This window comes from Oryctolagus cuniculus, chromosome 1 (genome assembly GCF_051225735.1).
Source record: "Oryctolagus cuniculus isolate XC-2025 breed Fujian yellow rabbit chromosome 1, ASM5122573v1, whole genome shotgun sequence".
NCBI lineage: Eukaryota > Metazoa > Chordata > Mammalia > Lagomorpha > Leporidae > Oryctolagus > Oryctolagus cuniculus.
The window spans coordinates 186,522,959-186,547,020 of record NC_142867.1 but is presented as its reverse complement, the minus strand read 5'-3'; the positions used below and the strand labels follow the sequence as shown (position 1 = coordinate 186,547,020).

General features: G+C 39.0%; 1 long non-coding RNA gene across 1 annotated transcript in view; it reads left to right on the top strand.

Moving 5' to 3' along the window:
* Nucleotides 1–7,773: 7,773 nt before the first annotated feature.
* LOC149128790 (uncharacterized) overlaps nt 7,774–24,062 on the top strand; it is an 81,616-nt gene continuing 65,327 nt past the window's right edge. Inside the window, exon 1 of the long non-coding RNA XR_016213791.1 lies at nt 7,774–7,919. This is a non-coding gene — a long non-coding RNA (uncharacterized LOC149128790). The remainder of the gene's footprint in view (nt 7,920–24,062) is intronic.

Below are 24,062 nucleotides of genomic sequence, written 5' to 3'. Positions count from 1 at the left end.
GACTCATGACTTGCTGCGCCCCAGGGTTTGTATTAGTAGAAGCTGTAATAAAGAGTGGATTTGGGATGGAAACTAAGCACTGTGCTATGGTATGTGGACATCACAGTCATCACCATCTTAACTGCTGCCCACCACCCTCTGTTTTTACACACACACATGCAGAGACAAATATTCCTTATTTCAAATGTCAATCTAAAGTTGTGAAAAATAAAATTTACTGTAGCATTTATTCATATATAAATATAATTTTGTGCTAATCTATATATCTATCTATATATCTTTATATCTAAACTCTAAATATATTTCTTTGTGGTAAAACTTTTCCTACAAGTTGAAAATGGTCTTACATTTTCTTCTCGTGATGCTTTGCTATGAATACAATATTAAAAATTCCTCAAGCTCCCAGAGCAAAGAAGCTCTTCTCATTGGGGCTCAGCTTATCAGTAAATTATTGCTTCCATATTCTTCCACAAGAGGTCATTCCAGAATATTCTATATTTCTGCTTCAAACAGGATTGGTGGTTTGGTAATGCTTTTACATTTATCCCAGGATTTGCTTTCTTTTTTTTTTCCTTTTTTTTTTTTTTTTTTTTTTTTTTGACAGGCAGAGTGGACAGTGAGAGAGAGAGAGAGACAGAGAGAAAGGTCTTCCTTTTCCGTTGGTTCACCTTCCAATGGCTGCCGCGGCTGGCGCGCTGCTGCCGGTGCACCACGCTGATCCGACGGCAGGAGCCAGGTACTTCTCCTGGTCTCCCATGGGGTGCGGGGCCCAAGCACTTGGGCCATCCTCCACTGCACTTCCCTGGCCACAGCAGAGAGCTGGCCTGGAAGAGAGGCAACCGGGACAGAATCCGGCGCCCCTACCGGGACTAGAACCTGGTGTGCCGGTGCCTCGAGGCAGAGGATTAGCCTAGTGAGCCGCAGCGCCGGCTCCAGCATTTGCTTTCATTGTTTTTTTCCTGTTGATTGCCTTGACTGTATGGATCCCATTTTTTTTTTTTTTTTTTTGTCTTTCTAGATTTACTCTGTCACTTTAATGAGCACATGCTCCAGTAGTTAACCTACTAGTTAAAAATGCAAATTTTTAGATTGCTGGCATAACTAATAATATCTTTATTTAACCCTTGATTGCATGTTTTGTTACATATAGAATTCTGTGTTTAAGATGTTTTTCCTAAATGATTTTGGAGTCTTAAAAACTAGGTTTTCTGGCTGCAGGCATTGCATTTCAGAAGCAGAATATGGTTTACTAATATTTATACTTCATCTGTTATTTCTCCTGTGGAATGTTATATTTATTTCTTGTGGGATTTTTCACGCTGGTACTTTCTAGGCCATTGATATCTTGAAGGGCATGTTTTTCAGTTATAGACTATAATCATACTGCTAAAGAACTTTCTCCCATCTATTTTTTGGAGCATTATCCTATTTTAGACATATATAGTTAGGTATTGGGCTTTCTATGTTTTCCTTTGCATTTGCTTTCATATTTATTCTCTTTGAATTTTGAGTCCATTTTATTTGGGACTGCTTCAACTCCCCTCCTTCCTTTTTTTTTTTCCCTTTTCAAGACCACATTTTTTTTGTTTATTTGTTTTTATTTGAGAGACTGAGAGATAGAAAGAAATGATTAGACAAAGAGAGAGAGTGCCTATTTGTTGGTTTACGCTCTAAGTGCCAATATTGGCCAGGACCAGGCCAAAACCAGGAGCCAAGAATCAGTTCAGGTCCCATGTAGAGGCTGGGACTCAACTGCTTGAGCCATCATCTGCTGTATCCCAGAGTCTACACTGGGGAAACTGGAGGCAGAAGTCACAGCTGGGACTCAAACACACGCACTCCAAAATGGAATGTGGCCATCTTAACTGGCATCTTTTTTTTTTTTTTAATTTTTTTTCTTTTTGACAGGCAGAGTGGACAGTGAGAGAGAAAGACAGAGAGAAAGGTCTTCCTTTGCTGTTGGTTCACCCTCCAATGGCCGCCGCGGCCAGCACGCTGCGGCCAGCGCACCGCGCTGATCTGATGGCAGGAGCCAGGTACTTATCCTGGTCTCCCATGGGGTGCAGGGCCCAAGCACTTGGGCCATCCTTCACTGCACTCCCTGGCCACAGCAGAGAGCTGGCCTGGAAGAGGGGCAACCGGGACAGAATCCGGCACCCCGACCAGGACTAGAACCCAGTGTGCCGGCGCCGATAGGCGGAGGATTAGCCTAGTGAGCCGTGGCGCCGGCTTAACTGGCATCTTTAAGCAAAATACCCACCCTTATATTTTTCAGCCATTCTGTAAAGTATATTTTGTTTTATATATATTTTGTATTTTTAAAATAAAAAGCTATTTTCTATACTTGAGAATTTTCGACTTTTATCTTATCTTTTTTTCTATTTTTGAGAGTATTAACACTTTTTACATATTCATTTTCAGTTTTTTTTTTAAGATTTACTTATTTTAGAAAGAGGCACAAAGAGAGAGAAAGAGAGAGAGATTGAGAAAGAGAGAGGGAGAGAGAGATAGAGACAGACAGAGACAGAGACAGAGACTGGAGACTTAGAGAGATCTTCCATGTGTTGGTTCACTCTCCAGATGGTGGCAACAGCCAAAGTTGGGCTTATCTGAGGTCAGGAGCTAGGAGCTTCTTCCAGGTCTTCCATATGGGCACAGGGGCCCAAGGACTTGGACCAAATTCTGCTGCTTTGCTAGGCACACTAGCAGGAAGCTGGATTTGAAGTGGAGCAGCCAGGACTCAAACTGGTGGTGGCCATATGGGATGCCTGCACTACAGGCAGTGGCCTTACACACTATGCCACGGCAATGGCCCCATTTTTATTTTCTTTTCTCTATTTTTCTCTGTATTCTTTTTTCGGAGGCAGAGCTATTTATCTTCTTTCATTTTCTCAGAAATTTCAAACTTCTAGTGATATTTGTCTATTTTTCAAGAACTTTGTCACTGAGCTTGCAGTGTGGCACAGAGGGTTTAGCCGTTGCCTGCTGTGCTGGATACAATGTTGGAGTGATGGTTTGAACCCCGACTGCTCTGCTCCTGATTCAGCTCCCTAATGATGTGCCTGGGAAGTTAGCCGAAGGTGGCCCGAGGACTTAGACCAAGTACTACCAAGTGGGGGACCTGGATGGGTGGACTTCCTGGCTCCTGGCTTTGTCATCGCCCAGCCCAGACTGTTGCAGCCACTGGGGAGTAAACTAGTAGTTGGAAGCTCGCTCTCTCTTTCTCTCTCTCTCTCTCTCTCTTTCTCTCTCTCTAACTCTATCAAATAAATAAAATAAAACAAAAAAATTTTTGCACATATTATCAGTGAGGCACAAATAAACAGTTTATTAATAAAATAATAAAAGCCTTATCAACAAAGCATAAAACATGAGACAAGGACTTGTATCTCTGGCACAAGGTGAAAAGATTAGCTTCATTACTGGATAATCAAGCAGGAACATGGCTATTTCATTAGGATATTCACAGATACCTACATCTTTTCTCTTAAGCCAGTCCATTTCTTTGGTGCAAAAACTAGACTCTTATGTTTCCCTGGGAAGAGAGTATAAGCCTGTTTGTCGGTTGGAGCTGAGTTGTAGAGGGGCATAAGTGGCGGAGGCAGATGTCCTTAGGAAGAAGGCAGAATTTCACTGAGTATCTCTGGTTCCAGTATGGTGCTTTGTTCACAGCCTTTGTTAAAAGGCTGACTTCCTGCGCTTTACTCTTTAGCAAATACATTTTGGAGGTTTTGGAGGATGAGAGAGATCCTCCAGACAGAGGAGACAGTGGACGTGCCTAGTATCTTATGCCCTTCACAGAGAGCTGGTATTGTGTATGTAGATAGGGCTTTTGTAACTTTGCAGTCTGCTTTCCCTAGACCCCCGTTAAACCACCTAAATCAGTTATTATCTCCTACTTGTAAGTGTTTTCTGGGCCTCCTAGTTTCTATGCAAGAAAATGCGTTCATTTTGAAAAGAGAAAAGACCTGTGTCTTTACCACCTAAGAACATTACCCTGTAAGAACAGTATCTACATATGGTGAGCTGTGGTGTACGAAATCCATTCTTACTTACACATGGAGGCAAGAAGAAAGCAGTTCAGCAATAAACTCAATTTAGTTTTTAAAAATAAAAAAAAATGAGATATGTTACCAACTGAAAGGACTTAATCAGTTATACGTAGAAGGAGTCCATAGGAAAAATTGTAATTCCATTCACCAAGCGTAGATTTTTACAATTAATGTATCTTGGAAATTTCATCACAAAAGAGTAATGCTCAAAACTAGGCATTCTATAATTCTTTTATTGATCTTTTTGGATAACTCTGGCAGGCATCTTGTTTATACCTGCCTTAAAGCCTCTGTAGACGAAAGATGTGGTAACTCCGTTATAACTAAACTTTTGGGCTTAACTTGCATCTGTAAAATAACCAGATTGTTAACTATGAATATAGACTTAAAATTTTATGTATAAAATATACAGTTTTATTTTCTTTATCAAGGTAACTGGCCCCAGCTAGCAAATTATCATAAAAAAGAAAGACTGCTGTTCTAAATCCAATATCGCTATGGTTATATTTTCAAGTTTACTGTCTCTGGGTGTGCTGGATTTGGGTAGAATGTACAGAAATCAGGCACAGGCTGATATAGAAGAGATTTTGAAGGCTGAGCTGATTTGAGGGGCTGGCTGGGAACTCAGAGGTCAGACCGCCTATGTGATTTGTTAGAACTCAGAGTGCTCAACATATAGTTGTACTTGTAGCTAAGATTTATTACAGTGAGAGCAAAATTAGCAAAAGGAAGAGGCACATGAGGAAAACAGTCTGGAAGATTCTCCAAGAATCCTCTCCCTATGGATTCACACAGGACATGTTTAAGTCTCCCAGCATTACACTGTGACGACGACCGTGAAATGTTGTCTATCAGGGAAGTTCATTAGAAATACAAAGATTTTATTGGAGGCCAGTCATATAGATGCACTCTTGTAACAAAGTTTGTCTCCCAGAGGAAGCAGATGTTCAGTATAAGCCATATTGTTTGCACAGTTCAGGCACAGAGAGCCAATGTAATCATTTAGACCATAGTGGGAACTCTACTAAATCCAAGTACAGTCTGCTTTCTAAATCCATGGGCTCTGCATCCACAGATTCAACCAAACTCAGAAAACATTTGAAAACATTGTATCTGTACTGAATATGTATACAGACTCCTTTTTCTTGTCACTGTCCCTAAATGAGACAGTATATCAATCATTTCCATAACATTCACATTGTATTAGATATTATAAGTGATCTAGGGATGATTTACAGTATACAGGAGACTATGCATAGATTATATGCAAATATTATGACATTTTATATATAAACTTGAACATTTATGGATTTTGGGGAGGGGGGTCCTGGAACCAATTTCCTTTGGATACTAAGGGAAAATTGTACCCAGGTGCTAGCCAAGTACCCACTTGAAGTAGGGCTTCTAAAGATAGTAGTCTCAGGTCTGCTTGGTTAACTCTTTTTTTAAACAGAAGAAAAAATAAGGAAACTAAATTTTCTTGAGCACTTTTGTGTTATTGTTGGTAGATTTTTTTGTTTAGTAGCCCATTTAATTTTCACAAAATCTCCATGAGTTAACAATTGCGGAATATCTGGAGCTGATGGGTGATGAGATGTAATTAGAAGCCATTATCCAGCCACCGCTGGATCAATAGGCTAATCCTCCGCCTTGAGGCACCGGCACACCAGGTTCTAGTCCCGGTTGGGGCGCCGGATTCTGTCCCGGTTGCCTCTCTTCCAGGCCAGCTCTCTGCTGTGGCCTAGGAGTGCAGTGGAGGATGGCCCAGGTCCTTGGGCCCTGCACCCCATGGGAGACCAGGAGAAGCCCTGGCTCCTGGCTTCAGATCAGCGCGATGTGCCGGCCGCAGCGGCCATTGGAGGGTGAATCAACGGCAAAAAGGAAGACCTTTCTCTCTCTCTCTCACTGTCCACTCTGCCTGTCCAAAAAAAAAAAAAAAAGCCATTATCCCAGGCCTTAAGGTTTAAGATTGCTTTAAAACTTTATATCTAATGGCAACAACAAAAGGTTAGAATTGTTCCTCATTTCCACCAAGTGGATACAGGCCTTTTTGTTTTCTCCTGTGGAGTGCATAGTTATATGACAACTTTAGGCCGGCGCCACGGCTCAATAAGCTAATCCTCCACCTTGCGGCGACGGCACACTGGGTTCTAGTCCCGGTTGGGGTGCCAGATTCTGTCCTGGTTGCCCCTCTTCCAGGCCAGCTCTCTGCTGTGGCCAGGGAGTGCAGTGGAGGATGGCCCAAGTGCTTGGGCCCTGCACCTGATGGGAGACCAGGATAAGTACCTGGCTCCTGCCATCGGATCAGCGTGGTGGGCCGGCTGCAGCGTGCCGGCCGTGGCGGCCATTGGAGGGTGAACCAATGGCAAAGGAAGACCTTTCTCTCTGTCTCTCTCTCTCACTGTCCACTCTGCCTGTCAAAAAAAATAAATAAATAAATAAATAAAAAAATATGACAACTTTACCCTAAGAAGAAGTTGGTCTTCTCACTGCCCCCTCCACCTAGTAAAGAGGGCACCTACACTCTGAGGGAGCTTCAACACTTTCTGTGTTCTTTCTGTGCTTTATGACTTCTCATAAAGAATGCAAACATGCACAGAGATTAGCACGTTTGTCAGGGTCTCCGAAGAAGTGGAATGAATTTTGTGTGAGTGTGCATGTGGTGTACGCACAGCACACACACTGTAAGATTCAGGAAGAGATGAAGTTTAAGTTCAATTCTAAAGGCAAGAAAAAGCCAATATGAAAGGCAAACAGGCAGAAGGAATTTTCTCTTAGGAGGGGGTCAGGCTTTTTTGTTCTATTCCAGCTATCAAGTGATTGGATAAGTCCCATCCACATTAGGCAGGGCAAATTGCTTTACTTAGTCTGTACATGTAAATATTAATCTCATTTAAAAACAGCCTCACAGAAACACCCAGAATATTCTTAACAGGGGACTGTGTGGCCCAGGAAAGTTGACACATACTATTTACCATCACAGGTGAGTTTTATTTCTTCATGGAATAGCTGATCTGAGAAATGTCAGAGAAATGCAAACATGCAAGAATGTGTTGAACAGCCAGTCTGACCGTAGCACAGCAGAGATCAAGGGATTTTGCTATCACAGCTCCCCTAGCCGTCTTCTGATAGCTCTATTACCCCATTAACCTGCCCCCCAGCCAGCTTCTTTTGGGGGAACGCTTTCTCTCCTGCTTGTACAGGTTCTTGGATACTTGCCTTTATTTGCATAAAGTGGAGCATGTGCCCCGTCTATTGGTTTCGAGTTCAGCTCTCCACAAGTATCTGGAGATAAAAACGGGTTAGGGAGAGCCACTTCCTCTCTGAAGTGAGATGATTTGAGCTTAAAATCTTTTACACATTAGGAGGAAAGAAGGCAACTGGAAGAGAAAACTAGGAGCAAGAGATTTCATGTTGTGACTGGTCTCAGCTGTGCCCCACACTGCTCCTTTCTGCGAGCTGTTTTAAAATGGACTAGTTCAGGTAGAATTTTTTCCACTATAAATTACAATGGCTCTGGCCCCTGGAATAATCTGTTATACCTAAAACACATTCTTGGGGAGAAGAAAATGAAACCTGGGGCTCAGGATCTTTAAGTGTTGTAGTAGAGGAGGTTCTTCTGCAAATAAACATTCACCCCCCCCCCCCAGAGTAAACATTTTAAGTTGAATCTGGTGTGCAGGGCCAATGGAAACCCAACACAGCTGTAGCTTGTGTCTTTGAGCTGATAGCATTGTAGAACCTCCTGGAACAAGCCAGGCTGTTTTGACCATGAATCAGTTGTGCTTGTTTAGTTATCTATTAGTTAACGTTGTACTCTCTGGCCAGGCAGTCTGGATTACTGACCAGCCGCTATTAGTCACTCCTGTAAGTAAAGTTCATATCTCCCCAGTCTGGACTTTTGGGTGTTATTTTTTTTGGAATTGATGAGTGTCACGCATGAGCCCTCTGAGACCTTGGGCTCCCATAGTGTGACAGTTAAATATTTTTGTGCAGAGTCAAGGGGGTCCCTGCCATGTTAATGATAGCTTTCTCACTTGAATAAAAAAGCTAAAAATGTACATCATACTACAGTAAGCACTGTCTTGGTAGATTTCTAGTCACAAACTCAGAGTTTTATGTGATTGCGTTGAATTCTAAAACTGCTTTCAGAAAATAAGGTTTATCATAACCAGTTCGTTTTGCTTTAACTTTTTACTTTGTCGTATGTTGCTTGTTTCTTTTCAATTTCCCAACACAAATTGCTTTCCTTTCTGTTAGTTACCACTATCTTTGGACAAAACGAACCAACATCTGCCAAATCTATGTCTGATTTATAAATAATCACATTTCACACGGAATCAGTTGTGTATCAAACCACAGACGTAATGCAATGAGATATGCTGTGTGAGTTTACTTCCAAAAGCCTTTGAATGCCATGTTATCCTGGTTGCCTCTTTGTGGTTGTACCCTTTCTTAAATTTCTTGGAGAACTGCCCTGGTTTTGCTGCTGTTTAGGAAAACAATTTGCCATCTAATGTGCTACTGCAAAGTAGCTGGAACTGGTTGCTGTGGGATATTTGGGTGTTTGCATGGTACATATTTTTCCCCTGACGACTGCTGTCATATCCACTCACTTCAACAGTCAAAATAAGCCTTTAAAATGTTTCCCTATGTGCTCCAGACTAATCCAAACCTAAAACAATCAGGCTGACTTTGTTTGCCTCTTTGAACACCAGCAACATCAAGGTAGCAGACAACACTTCGGGCTTCAACAATGATTACCCTTGCTGAAGATTTGAGAGCCTGATAGAGGGAAGCTTGACTTTCATCAAAGAAATTGTCTCTGGAGGGCTTAGAGTGGCTCAGAAAGAGCTTGCCTGGGGAATCGGGGAGACACTATCAATGATTTTAGGTGTCATTTCATAAAGAGCTCCTTTTTCTTTTTTTTTTCCCCACATTCTCCACCCCCGACAATGTTGGCAGAAATTTTTGCGAAGTTACAGAATGAAGGTGAACAGGACAAAATTAGTAGATTCCTGTGAGTCATGACAGTTTCAACACAACCCCTAGTTGTTCTTCATGTTAAATTATAGTGTGGGATATCTTAGTATGCATCAGGGTGATTAACCATGGGGCAGGCTCACCTCCAAAGGTGGTACTTTATGTCATTGTGCAACATAGATTGAGAGAGAAATAAAGGCAGAGTAGGGGGGCAAATGGTTTGAATTTATACCATTTTCATCTCATTACCTTAATGTATGGTATAGACAGCAGACTTAGTAACTTCAAGACTCCCTATTAACAAAAGGGATCTGTAATGAGCCCTGGGCTACACAATGCCAGTGCTCACGTGGCCCAAGAGACCATTCTTAAAGGCCTGATATTAGCTATGGAAGTCCTGACGTGACATTTAGAACTGTAACAACAACAAAAAAAAGAGATGTCTTTCTGGAATGAGGCACCAAAATGATCTTAGAATCACTGAAATGTAAGGAGGAGTGAGAAACTGAACCTTAAGTTACCCTTGCTTTTGAGATAGAGCTGCATTCAGACAGGAAGGAGGAGATTTTGCTCTAATAGCTTAGGAGCAGAGTGATCGGTTTTGCAACAGCAAAAATAACAATTATTGAGATCTCACTGTGTGCCAGATGCTGTGCTCATGTTTACCCCAAAACATAATAGACTCGCATCCACTCCAAATGTTAAGCATGCACTGATAATGTCCATTTTACAGATGGGGAGACTGCAGCTTGGAGAGATTGATATTGTGAAAGGCCACATTGCCAGTCAATGGTGGGACTGCATATGTCTTCTCTTAAGGGTTGAGGGGGTGGCACAGAGGTAGACTGACCTTGGAAATGTGAAGGCACTGATCTAACTAGGATGCAGAGTTCCATGGTTTATCTTGCTGTATTTAGCTTCCTAACGAAAAAGGGGCCCTAGTTTTCTGTGGCAAATTCAGTATCAAATATCGTTTCTGCTTGGCTGCAGTTTAGAAATATGAATGCATTTGTTTCTGTTTGCACCCTTTTCCAGCTGAAAACCTCTCTTGTTAGCTGTCGACAATGTCACTTCCACATTTTCATGTGATGGGTTTCTACTGCTGCTTATTTTGAAACAGAGGTGATAATTAATCTTCCCACATTCAAGCATTGCAAACATATTTCAATTTCAAATGAGATAAGACCCAAGCTGAAACACCCACACTTATATTTTAGATAGCTTTGTACCATGCATTGTAACTGGCTTGAATTTTCTCTGTGGCAGTTGCATTATCCATGATGAGTGTAGAAGTATTATTTCTAATGGGCAGTCTCAGCAGAATAGGGAGCCCATACATTAGCAGCTTCAGTGAGACAGGAAGTTGGAGGAAGAAAGAGAATGAGAATCGGGATAATGGTGTGCTGACCCTGTACACTCCCCCTGCTTCATCTACTTGTCTTTCAATAGCAGTATAATTTTTAAACTTACCTTTGTAGCAGCAGGTAAACACATCTCTTCCTTTATTTGCTGTCATTGATTTTTGAAGTGTGAGTCTTGTCAGAGTACATTAGAATTGGAACTGTAAGAGACCCATAAATCATGTAATTTATATTTATATGTGTGTGTTTGAATACTTATTTCTGAATAATAATTTTAGTAAGCATTGCTGACAGGTGACAGTATCATTAAAGAGGTTAATTGTAATAGTAGACAATAAGAAACCTTTAATAGGTTACATTTTTTATGATTTCTCATTGTGTATGTTACATAAGATTCAGTTTTTATGGAGTTTTTGAAGAAACTGTAAATGCCACTTAAAGTCTTAAATAACATTAACATTAGCCTTAGAGAAGTTGGGTAAGAGGCTTTGCAGAGCACAACATACAATTTTCCACAGATACACATTATGGGCACTTATATTTCACAGAGAAACCGTAACAAAGTTTTGGTTTTTATTTCCTATTTTTGTAAAGGTTTTACTTATTATTTAAGAGGCAGAGTTACAGACAGAGAGGGAGAGACAGAAAGAAAGGTCTTTCCTCCGCTGGTTCACTCCCCAAATAGCCTCAAGTGCCAGATTTGGGCTGATCTGAAGCCAGGAGTCGGGAGTTTCTTCTGGATCTCCCAAATGGGTGTAGGGGCCCAAACACTTGGGCCATCCTCTACTGCCCACCTAGGCCATAAGCAAAGAACTAGATTGGAAGAGGAGCAGCCAGGACATGAAATGGAACCCGTATGGGATGCTGGTGGTGCAGGCAGAGGCTTAGCCTACTATACCACAGCACTGGCCTCCTAATCTGTTATATGCCTTCCAACTATGAGTGGCTTCCAAGATACTGTGACCACTCACCTTTCATGCAGGCTGGTTTGTGATAGCTGAGGATTCCGCAACCTCAGAGCACCTGTGCTAAGGAGAGTACTACTTTGCATTAAAATCACTGTTATTGCTAGAAATTCCTGAGGGTCTTTCTGGTAAATTCATTTTTCTTGATTTTATAGAAATGCATCTACACATATATATAGATTGATGAATATTTATAGAAGCAAAGATGTTCATTTACTTTAACAAGCATAATATAGTGAAATATAACAAAAATATCCAGCAAAGAAATAGAATAAAGGGCAATATAAAAGTAATGGATTGCCTTACATTATTTGTCCTATGACCCAGTATTTCATGTGCCATATCCTGATGGTAGATTCAGTTTTAAAATACTATTCTAACATAAAATGTACCAATCGGGGCCGGCGCCATGGCTCATTAGGTTAATCCTCCACCTGCGGCACTGGCATCCCATATGGGTGCCGGGTTCTAGTCCTGGTTGCTCCTCTTCTAGTCTAGTTCTCTGCTGCGGCCCGGGAGGGTAGTGAAGGATGGCCCAAGTGCTTGGGCCCCTGCACCCACATGGGAGACCAGGAAGAAGCACCTGGCTCCCGGCTTTGGATTGTCATAGCTCCGGCCATAGCAGCCATTTGTGGGGGAGGGGGGGAGGATGAACCTTTCTCTCTCTCTCACTGTGTAATTCTGACAAATAAAATAATGATTGTTACATTTTTATTTTTTTAATCTATGTATTAGATTTTAAGCTTTCTAAAAAGAACAAATTGAGCTAATCCTGCAATTAAACTGTTCCTTTTGGGAGAGTGTTTCTGTTGCAGAATATACTGACTTGGGCATTTTTTCACACTAAGGGATAGTGTAATAAAAAAGGATGATATGGAAGGACAGCAAACAGTGATGGGAGTGATTTGGAGGAGGATACATAGTGAAATTGGGGTGTGGTAGTCTGAGGTTCTAGGTTTTGATCTTGGAAGAATTTCTTAACAAATTAGGTGGTTTAAATATAAACCTCAGAATAGAATTAAAAACTTGATATTAATTTTAAAATATTTTTTTAAAAAACATTTATTTGAAAGGCAGAATTACAGAGAGACAGAAAGAGAAAGGTCTTCCATCTGCTGGTTCACTTCCCCAGTGGCCTCAACACCTGGAGCTGGGCCAATCTGAAGCCAGGAACCTGGAGATTTCTCTTTCTCTCCTACACAGGTACAGGGGTCCATGGACTTGGGCCATCCTCTGCTGCTTTACCCACCACACCACAGTACTGGCTCCTAAAACTTTTTACAAAAGTGACATTTAAGTGTTTTTGAATTGCAGCTGACACACTTCATTGTCAGGTGTTGTCCTAAACTATGTGAATTTACTTAATCGGCACAACAACCATGAATGATGCATATTAATAATGGGCCTATTTTATGGACAAGGGAGGGGCAATGAGAATAACAGGTTAAATAATTTTATACAATAATTACATCAGGAAGTATCATAGTCCGAGTTTCCAAACCAGATAATCTAATTATAGAATCCAAATTTGTAAAATGAGTGAATATAAAAGTACATGCACCAAAAATATCAATGAACAATCACATAGAAATTGCCCCTGACTAACGGATGTAGCCCAACACATATCACTCATTAATTGGGGGGGGGGGATTTTTACTATAAGGTAAAGGAGATACTGTATTTTCAAGCTTATTCATATATTCATGACTCTAAAATCCACCTTCTTCTCCATCCGCTGGTCCACTTTACTTAGGGAATGAGAAGTTGTATTCTATTTCTGCGCAATGTGAGAAATGGAAGGGTGAATTTGGATACCCTCAGAAAGGCGGCATGCCTGAGTATGACCCTGTCCACCCTTCACTGGCACTGAGTCCACTGTGAATCCTTCCACGCAAGAGAAAGGCACATTCTTTGCCACAGTTGCTTGCTTTACCATCTTCCAGCACAGTTTAGTCTAACTCAATTCTCTGAACTTGGAGGTGTGATTCTTGTGCAGAGACTTCATTATTTGTTCACAGTCATATTTTTACAGTATAATTTTATTTTTGAAACAGAAGTTTCATTGTCAGGTAACAAACCCACTAACTGAAAGCTCCAAGCTCCCAAATACCACAACCCGAGAAGGCAAACTCCACAAAGTTCATAACCAAGTACAGTTGTGCTTTGTTTTTAAGAACATGTCCACTGGACACTAAGGAAGCCAGTTTTTGATCTGAAGGTATTAAAGGTAACTATTTCATGCATCGATTCTAGACTGTTCGTTCTTCCTCTTTCCCTCTCCCTTCCCTTTCCTCTGCAACTTTTATTTATTTGAAAGACAGAGACAAAGATCTTCCAAAGCTTAGAACAGCTGGGAATGGTAGAGGTTAGAGCTAGGAGCTAGAAACTCAATCCAATTCTCCAACATGGGTGACAGGGATCCAAGTACTGGACCTACCAGCTGCTGCTTCCCAGGGTCCATGCTAACAAGAAGTTGGAATCTGAAATGGAGCTGGGACTTGAGTCCTGGCATTCCAATATGGTATGCAGATGTCATAAGTGGTGTCAACCCCTGCACAAAAGATCACCCTTGATGATAGACTTTCTTAACAAAAACACCCTCAATAGAAACCAAGTTCTGATTTCCAGCACTTTTTGGCTACTGTCCAGAAATTTCTTCTCTCACTTTGTTTCCAAAGTTGGGAGTTCCAAGGTTGAACTTCAGACACCTGGCTTTGTTTCAGAAAAGACATAAAAAGAAAGGGATGTTAAGAGGGGAATTGTTGTCTACAAAATATATGTAATTTGTACATAATTACTTTCCTGCGTAAAAGAGACACAGAAGGGTGATGAATGTGATATCTGCAGGTGCTTTGTCCTCATGAGGAGCAGAGGCGTGGTGGTACAGTGCAGGTCTCCGGACCTAGAGAAAGAGGATTCTGCTCCATTCAGCAGAGCACTATATCCTGATTTTTCAAGATATTTAAAAAATGTTAATGGTTACTTAAGGGCAGAATGGAAAAGTGTGGACTGGGAATTAAAGCAATTAAGAGACTTCTGCAAGTTAAAACAACTTTAATTTAAAGAATGTTTTTGAATAAATTAAATCACTCAAATTGAGAAGCAGGATATAAACAAAGGATTAATGTCACCCTGGGTGAGGTACCTAGTATTGTGTACTTTAAACTAATTTTATTTAATTTTTAGTAATTAAAACTCAGAATTAAGGGTTAGAGAGAAGTGTATTACAAATATTCCCTCTGTTAGAAGAGTTGAAGGAGACTGTTCCTTTTCTCATGGAAATGCATGATACCTAATAAGAGTAGAATTCGCTCAACTATCCAGGGCCTGTCTGGGAAGAACACGGAGCTGCCTTGTCACAGCTCATCCCACATGAGCAACCAGCTTACCTGGAACACTGGACTAGTGTCTATGGCCTTCAGAGCATTTTTATATTCAACATACTCCTCCACAAATCCCCAGAAGTTTCTGAAATATATCTATTAGTTTCTGTAATTATGAGAAAATGAGGGAAATGCAGTAAAAGAGCAATTCAATTCCAACTCCAATTCCCTTGAGAATTCTCTCCAAGGGAGGAGAGGAAAGGCAATTCAATTTCTAACTCCAAGTCCCATGAGAATGCTGGGGGGAAATGACTATCTGTTTGTGAAAGTCTGAAAAACAATGATTCACTGCCTTCACCATTTTCACTAAAATCGAATATTTCTCTGTGCATTTGTGTTCATCTGCAACCAGAGAAAGTTAATCTGAATGTCAAAATACAATAAAATCTTACACTAAAATAGCTTTGCTTATCAATAATGTATCTAAAAGACATTTTATTTCTTGTGCATACTCCTTAGAAGTACTTTTTCTGGTGAGCAAATACCTCATTTGAACCTTTTATCTGCTTTTCTATAAACAACCATGAAAAATAGAATGTGATGGGAAATTATTATGGAAACAAGGGCAAAGAAACGTTAGGCAAAGTAGGGAGAATGTTTATGTCAATTAGTGGAGGCATATAGATGATGTATACTCTCAAAAATACCTCCTTGCTTTCATGAGAATTAGATTTGAACTCTGATGATCACAACTAGTAAATAATATTTTTGCCTTAGAGCCCAAATAGCTGGAATCTAAGGACATTTTCCTTCACGCACAGTTGTTCACATGCTATCATACACTCTGAAAAGGTCCTCAGGGTAGCACCTGTTAACTCTAAAAATCACAGCTTTTGTCCAGAGAGAACTCAAGAAAATCAGTTCCATTTCTGAGCTCTTAAATAGAATAGTAAGTGAATATTTCTAGATGCCTGTAGATTTGTGCTATCTAAGGTTTTTTGGATAGATATAAATGGTACTTCTGTATAGCTGAGGAAGAATATTAATATTATTGATGTGTTAATTTTTGAGTTTACATGAACAACAAAAATTAAACCTTGAGGGGAGATAGCAAAAACTGCTGCTTTTTTTTTTTTTCCTGGAGATTTTCAACAATTGATTTGGATCAATTTTGAAACTTTTTCAAAACATTAAAATACAATTGGGAAAATAATACACTGTTCAGATACTAATAGTGGCACAGTTTATTTTATATAAGTCCACAATTAATTTGCTACTAGTTTTCCTAAAGATCATTCTGAAATTCTTCATTTATGCTACTTGTTTACAAATACATAAGAAAACAATAAATGTTTAAAACACCATCTGCCTGTATTTTCCCCGAAGGGTTTTGCATATTTTCAGCAAGAAACACATCTAAATATCCTGTAATTTTCACAAATGTTTCCTAATTTCACAGCAGCCCTGCTAATGAAGTACAGTATGAGCCCTTATAATAAGCCAAAATGGTTCCAACTAGCAGACAGAGCCTCCTAATATTGTGAAAACATAACAGGACTGCTGGGGAGCAGGAGGGTTGCTTCCTGGTTTGGGCAGAGAAGAAGGCTGAGAGGAAATTTCATTTTGAAAGAGAATGTGAAAGGCTGATACATGTATCCACCTTAGACGAAGTTCAAGGAATTCAGAAACATGGGGAAATGAATCTAAGAGGACTCTTAATATTAGATGTGAGCACTGAGATCTAGTAACAATTTTGGAGATAGATACCAGATCATCTCCTCATATGTGGTATATGAACATCGATGTAGAAAATCAACGTTTAGATACCTGAAGAAAGGAATAGTGGAGATCGCAAAATTGGATATGAAATTAATTTCCTGGTTTTGCACAGTCATAAATCCAAGCTTTCAACATAGTGCAGAGATACGACAGCATATGAAATTTTATTGAAGTTGGACTCATAGCATAAATTAGTTTCTCTAACCAAGTAGAAAAAGAACCACAAGGACACAACCCGTTATAGCAGCTACTAGCTCTAATTGAGTGCTTATGCGCCCAACACTGAAGTAATCCCCCCATGTAATGTCACATACCCTTGACTCTCCTTCAGAGTGTTATACTGACTTCGCAAAAAAACTTGAGACTTACAGAATGTTTGCTTAATGATTTAAAGCTATTATGTGACAGAATTAAGAGAAATGTCTGATGAAGCCCATGTTCATTGTACACCTGCCTTTCTGATCATCAAGCCCAATGGCTATTTGGTGCTCATTACTCAAAAGTGTATAATGGGATATCTGGAATGGGATGACTATTTTAGGTGGTTTTGGCTGCAAATTATTATATATTTAACATGTTTGCTAAACATTGTTAGCATACTTCAATGTTTCACCTAGTTATATTATTTGGAGGACAAAGTAAAAGTTAAGGCAGAGCCCATGCTCTAATCCAGCTTACATAAAATACAAATTACAGTGTGAACTGAATGCTTCAAACATTTGTTAACAATGTTCTGCTGCAAATCTTCTGAGAATGATAGTGATGTATACATGTCTGTCCATCTGTTTATATCAATCACATATTTATGACTTATCTTCCTACTACAGACTTTGACTTTCTAAATTTCCAAGCCCTTAAGCCTTTTCAGCAGTGCATTATATTTTCATGTAATACTAATCAAATACAGAAAGATTTACGAAATAGGATGTGAGAGATCCAGTGGATTCCAAACTTTTAAAAGTACCAACCAAGAAAATTAGGTGTGTATTATAAATCTATATAAATATATTGTGTGATGTAAGATGTATACGTATAGACAACTTAATGGAATATAATAATACAGTAATATATAAGAACTTATTTTTTTGCTAAACCAATTCTGGATCCACCCACTCCCACACACATAAACACACAATATACCCAAAGGTATTCATATACAACTTTGGAGACCACTGATTGATTTTTTTTTTGTGATTATAGATAGAAAAGGCTGCAGTTTAATTTTGCTAATTTTTATTTATTTTTTGAAAGGTAATAGAGACAGGCATGTACAAAGACAAATCTCTCATCTAGCAGTATGCTCCCCAGATTCCAGCAACAGCGGAGGCTGGGTCAGGCTGAAGTCAGGAATCCAATCTGGATCTTCCATATGGACGTCCAGGACCCAAACAGTTGGTGACTCCAAAGGTGTACATTAGCAGGAAACTTGTATTAGGGGCAGAGCTGCTACTCATACTTGACTCAGTTGCTGGTGTTCTAAGTGCATTTTTAATCACCACACTAAAACCCTATACAGAGACACTTTTTAGTAACTGCTATGTGCTGAGTAACTTCATATACCCAATCATTTAAAAATGCAACAGATTTGTTAATTTTTTTCTGTCACAAATGAAGTCACAAAAGAAGGTTTCCAAGTGCCTTATTGTGTTAAGTATTCTGGGGATCACTATAGTCATAGGAGGAAACATAAATTCATAAAGGTGTGACGCTTGGAATGAAAAGGAAGTATAAATGTAATGAAATCTTGAAAATGAAATAGGTTCAATAGCAATGACTAGTGTTTCAGGATGTAAATTTACACTGATATGAAAAGCACACAGAACATTTATATACTAACCATCACATGGTAACCCTTAATGATGTGTAATATTTATGTATCAGTTAAAATAAAAACATCAAGTGTGGCATTTGAATATAGTTTCTTTCTTTAATTTATTGTACTTATCATCATGGAGATCATTGACATCTCTGGGTAATTTATTCCAAGATATTTAATGGTTTTTTTTTTTTGTAGCTATTGTGAATGGGATTGATTTTAGAAATTCTTTCCCAGCCATGCCATTGTCTGTGAATACAGAGGCTATTGATTTTTGTGTGTTAATTTTATATCCTACCATTTTACCACTCTCCTATGAGAGTGGAGTCTTTTGGACCCCCCATATTTTGAATCGTGTCATCTGCAAATAAGGATAGTTTGACTTCTTCCTTTCCAATTTGCATCTTTTTTATTTCTTTTTCTGCCTAATGATTTTGGATAAAATTTCCATGACTATACTGAATAGCAATGGTGAGAGTAGGCATCCTTGTTTGGTTCCAGATCCTACAGATCTTAGTGGGAATGCTTCTAATTTTTCCCCATTCAATAAGATACTGGTCATGGGTTTGCATTAATTGCCTTGATTGTGTTGAGGAATGCTCCTTCTATTCCCAATTTGTTTAAGGTTTTCATAATGAAAGGATGTTATATTTTATCAAGTGTGTCTATTAAGATAATGATTTTTGTTCTTCAGTTTTTTAATGTAATGCATCACATTTATTTATTTGTAAAAGTATAACTATCACTGCTTGCCAGGCTTAAGTCCTACTTGATGCCAGTGAAAGATCTTTCTGATGTGTTGTTGGATTTGATTAGCTAGTATTTGGTTGAGGACTTTCAGATCCATGTTCATCAGGGATATTGGTTTATAATTCTGTTTCTCTGTTGTATTTTTTCTGGTTTGGAATAAGGTTGCTAGCCTCATGGAAGGGGTTTGGGAAGATTCTCTACCCTTTTAATTGTTTTGAATGCTTGAGAATTGGGATTAGTTCTCTTCTAAAGCTCTAATAGAATTTAGCAGCGAAGCCATCCAGTTCTGGGCTTTTCTTTGTTTGGAGGTCTTTATTACAGATCCAGTCTCCATCTTGGTTATTGGTCTATTTAAGTTTTCTGTGTTTCATGACTAAATTTTGGTAGATAGTTTATGTTAGGGATCTATCCGTTTCTTCTAGGTTTCCCAATTTGCTGGGATAGAGCCCTTTGTAGTAATTCCTGATTTTTTTTTTTTAATTTCTGTAGTATATGTTGTTACATTTCCTTTTACATCTCTGATTTTATTGATTTGGTTCTTCTTTCTCTCTCTCACTTTTGGTTGAACCAATCATATCAATTTCATTTTTTTTTAAACTCTTCATTTCACTGATCTTTTGTATGTTTTTTCTGGTTACAATTTTGTTAATTTCTTCTCTAATTTTAATTATTTCTTTTCTCCTAAATTTGGGTTTGGTTTGTTGTTTTTCTTGGTCCTTGAGATGTATTGATAGCTCATTGATTTAGTGCCTTTCAAATTTCTTGCTGTAGGCTCCAATTGCTATAAGCTTCCAAAATAACATTATGTTTGCTGTATCTCATAAGTTTGACATGTTGTATTGTCATCTTTATTCGTTTCCAGAAAAATTTTGATTTTTATTTTGATTTCTTCTCTGACCCACTGTTCATTTAAGAACACGTTGTTCAGTCTCCATGGGTTTGCACGTGTTCTAGAGATTCTTGAGTTGTTGATTTCTAGCTTCATTCCATCGTGATCAAAAAAGATGATGGTATGATTTCTCTTATTTTTATTTTTCTGAGACTTGCTTTAGGGTCTAGCATATGTTCTATGCTAGAAAAAGTTCCATGTGTTGTGAAGAAGAATGTGTATTCTGCTATTGTGAGATAAAAAGTTCTGTAGATATCACTTAGGTCCATTTGGTCCATAGTGCCAATTAGCTCTTTTTTTTTTCTTTTTTTTTTTTTTTTCTCTCCAGTTGAGCTGTCCTTTGATTAAAGTTGGGTGTTGAAGTCCCCTGTTACTATTGTAATGGAGTTGATGACTATATTTAGATCTATTATCATTTATCTTAAATAGCCAGGTGCCTAGTAATTGGGTATATATACATTTATTATAGTCACAGCTTCCTTGTGAATTGATCCATTAGTCATTACATAATGCCCTTCTTTGTCTCTTTTAACAGTTTAAGTGTTAAAGTCTAGTTTGTTTGATTAGCGTGCTTATATCTGACCTCTTTTTTTTTTTTTTCATTCTGTTAACATAGGATATTTTTTTCCATCATTTTACTTTCATTCTGTGTATCTTTGAAGTGTGTTTCTTGTAGGCAGCAAATGGATGGGTCTTATTTTTTAATCCACTCAGCCAGTGTGTATCTTTAAATTTGAGAATTGAGGCCATTTACACTCAAGGTTACTACTGATAAATCTATCAGGAGTTATATGTGCTTCCTGTACCTGGGCATCTCTTTCTCCAAAATGGGAAATTTTTCTATAATTATTTCACTAAATAGGCTTTCTTATCCATTCTCTTTCCATGCCTTCAGGAACTTGTAAGACCTTTATGTTGGGTCATTTGATAGGACACCATGAATCTCCAACACTGTTTTTAATATTTCTAATTTCTTTTTGTCTGAAAAATTTCCAAAGATTTGTCTTCTAGCTCATATATTCCTTCTTCTGCCTCACCAAGTCTGCTCGTAACATTTTCATCTGCATTTTTCATTTGATTATTGAACTATTCATTTCTAATATTTCATTTTGATTTGTTTAAAATCTCATTGGGAAAATTATTTCATGCATGGATTTCTTTTATTTTGTGGATTTGCTTTTCATTGCTTCTGATTAATTCTGTGATTAATCTTTTGATTTCTGTTACCATCATTTCATCAATCTTTTTTTTTTTTTTGAAGATTTATTTATTTGAAAGACAAAGTTACAGAGAGAGGTAGAGACAGAGAGGTCTTCCATCCGTTGGTTCACTCCCCAGATGACCACAATGGCTGGAGTTGCGCCGATCTGGAGCCAGGAGCTTCTTCCAGGTTTCCCATGTGGGTGCAGGGGCCCAAGGACTTGGGCTATCTTCTACTGCTATCCCAGGTTAGCAGAGAGCTGGATCAGAAGAGGAGAAGCCAGGACTAGAACCAGTGGCCATATGGGGGTGCCGGTGCTTCAGGCCAGGATGCTAACATGCTGTGCCACAGGGCCGGCTCACCAATCTCTTATTCTTCATATTATAGTATTGAAGTGTTGTTGTGTTCCTTTTGGAGGAGTTCATGTTATTCTCCTTATCTTGTTGAATTTCTGCTTTAAGTTTTGGGCATTTGCCCAGAAACTTTTTGTTTTTTTCCTCCAATGGCTTTTATATTTGAACTATACCTATGTGGCTTAGAGGAATATCTGCTCTTTCAGTGAATACCCTGAGATGTGTGCTGGATGTGGCCAGGGAGCTATGGTCAGTGCTCCATGGTAGGGTGAGTATCCAAGTCAACACCCACGTTGGGCATGGTTCATCTCCTTTTATTAACAGAAGGGGTATATGTTTACCTCCATTGGCTTAATCATACCCTCACATCCTATCCTCCAATGTGATTAATGCCTGGCTGTTAGCCCTCAGTGAGTGTAATACTCATCCATGCTTCTACATGAGCTGCACAAAGGATCTGTACAGTCCTCAGTGTTGGCCTGGATCCCACTGCAGTGACTCACAACAGGTGGTACCGATGTCGGAATGGCTGCTTCTCCCTACCCATTGCTGGGTGGGTGCTGTGAAGCTGCTGTGGCTGCCTCTGTGGACAAAATGGAGACTGACCTCATGAGCTGCTGGGTGCTCACACAAGACCTGCAGCAGCTGCCATCTATTTATGTCCAAAATGGCTCCTGCCCTTTCATATCCACTTGCTGGATGCTGCGGTGGTGAGGGATGGGGAGTGATTCTTGCCCCTTTCCTTTTTCTTTGGGTGAGTGGATGCCCTGTTCCCCTCAGGGCTGTGGACCCTACTCAAAGACAATGTAGTGCACTGTGCTCTCCTTCCAGCTATTCCAGTAGTGGCACAGAAAGCTGCAGTCTGATCCACTTTGCTCTCCAAAGCTGGTGCTTTCTCTGGCTCAGGGCTGCTGGGGTCACGTGTTGTGTCTGTGTTCATTGTTGTGCATCTGCAGCTTCCACACAGATCCATGGCATTTCTCTTCCCTCCTCAGAATCTCCACTGCAGTTTTTCCTCCAACTCTCTCCTAATAATGCATATGCATATATATATATATAATTTTTTTTTACTATTTTAGCTTATCCTAGAACAGACCACCCTGTCACTGTTCTGCCATCTTGGAATTCCCTGATTCTAGTTTCTAAGAGGAGAAACATCTGTCCTAAATGTTATAAAAGTCTGCCAGTCTTAATATTGGATTAGTAGTTTCATAAAACAATTAGAAATATTGCTGATATTATCAAAGAATTGCTCATCAGCAACTCTGTATATGGAATCATGTGTGTTCCCCAAACCGGGGAAATCCAATAGCAGTTTCAAACATGTCAACATGTAACATGCTCAATGATATTCTCTAAGTGCCATTGTTAAATCAATAATTTAAAAAGTTCAAAGTGATTTTCCAACATGTGCAAAAAATGTCTAGTTTTTCAAATGCAAAAATGATTTTCATAGTTAAATGATGTACTTTCCCATGAGAAAAATTTAGAATGCAATGTGCTGCCTTGGTCTGGTAGAAATATTGCTTGTGCCACTCTGTGAAATCATTGAAAACTCCAAATAAAAGATTAAGTATGTGCCAGCTGCAGACTGAAGTGATAAAAGAATTGAAAGCTCAACAAAAGGAAAATGGTTTGGTTTGAAATGCATATACACAACTCTGCCTGCCATAAATAAGACAGTAGGCAGCAAGAATCGGAGTTCAATTGTAATTATGTTAAGAAAAAATTAAAATCTCTTCCAATATTTTGCTAATGTAGACTTCACTTCCCACATTGTTGAACCTAGCTTGTTAGTAGTTATCATGATGAAAATAATGCTATTGTATCTAAGAAATGAAATTTGCTGACCAATGGTTCCTAAAAGAATAAATCTGGTTCTTTTTTAATGAAGATAAGCAAACTAAGGAAGGATAATTTTTTATAGTTCTGAAATATTCATGAACTCCTGGGTTGAACTTTGATTTGTTCTCTTGTCTCATATATCCTGTGCATATGTCTCCTTTCATAGTACAGTCGATCCTCCATAGCTGTTGTTCTGAATCAGTAGATCTAGCCAACCATGGATCAAAAATATTTCTTTAAGATTTGTTTGTGAACTGAACATGTACAGACAATTCCTCTTGTCATTATTCCTTAAACAATATAAGGTAGCAATTTCTTACATTGTACTAGTTATTACGAATAATCTAGAGATGATTTAAATGGTACAGGAGTATATACAAAGTTACATGCAAATACTAGGCTCCTTTCTATGGAGGATATGAGAATCATTGGATTTTGGTATACAGGTGTCCTGGAACCAATCTGCCATGGATGCTGAGAGATGCTTGTACTTACGAAGTCACCAATGTCGATTTATGTTGCATATCCCTCATTAGACTCCTTGAAGGCCAGACGTCGGCATACTTTGCTGCCAAAACTTCAACAAACACTTATCAAACACCTTAAATGCATTTCCCCAAATATATTCTGAAGAACTGCCAACTTTACAAGTAGGAGTTGGCCTGGTTAGATCCATAGAGATCTAACTTTTGTACCAATTAAAGTTTATAAATATCTATATATTTTTTTGCCCTAGAAGAGATTA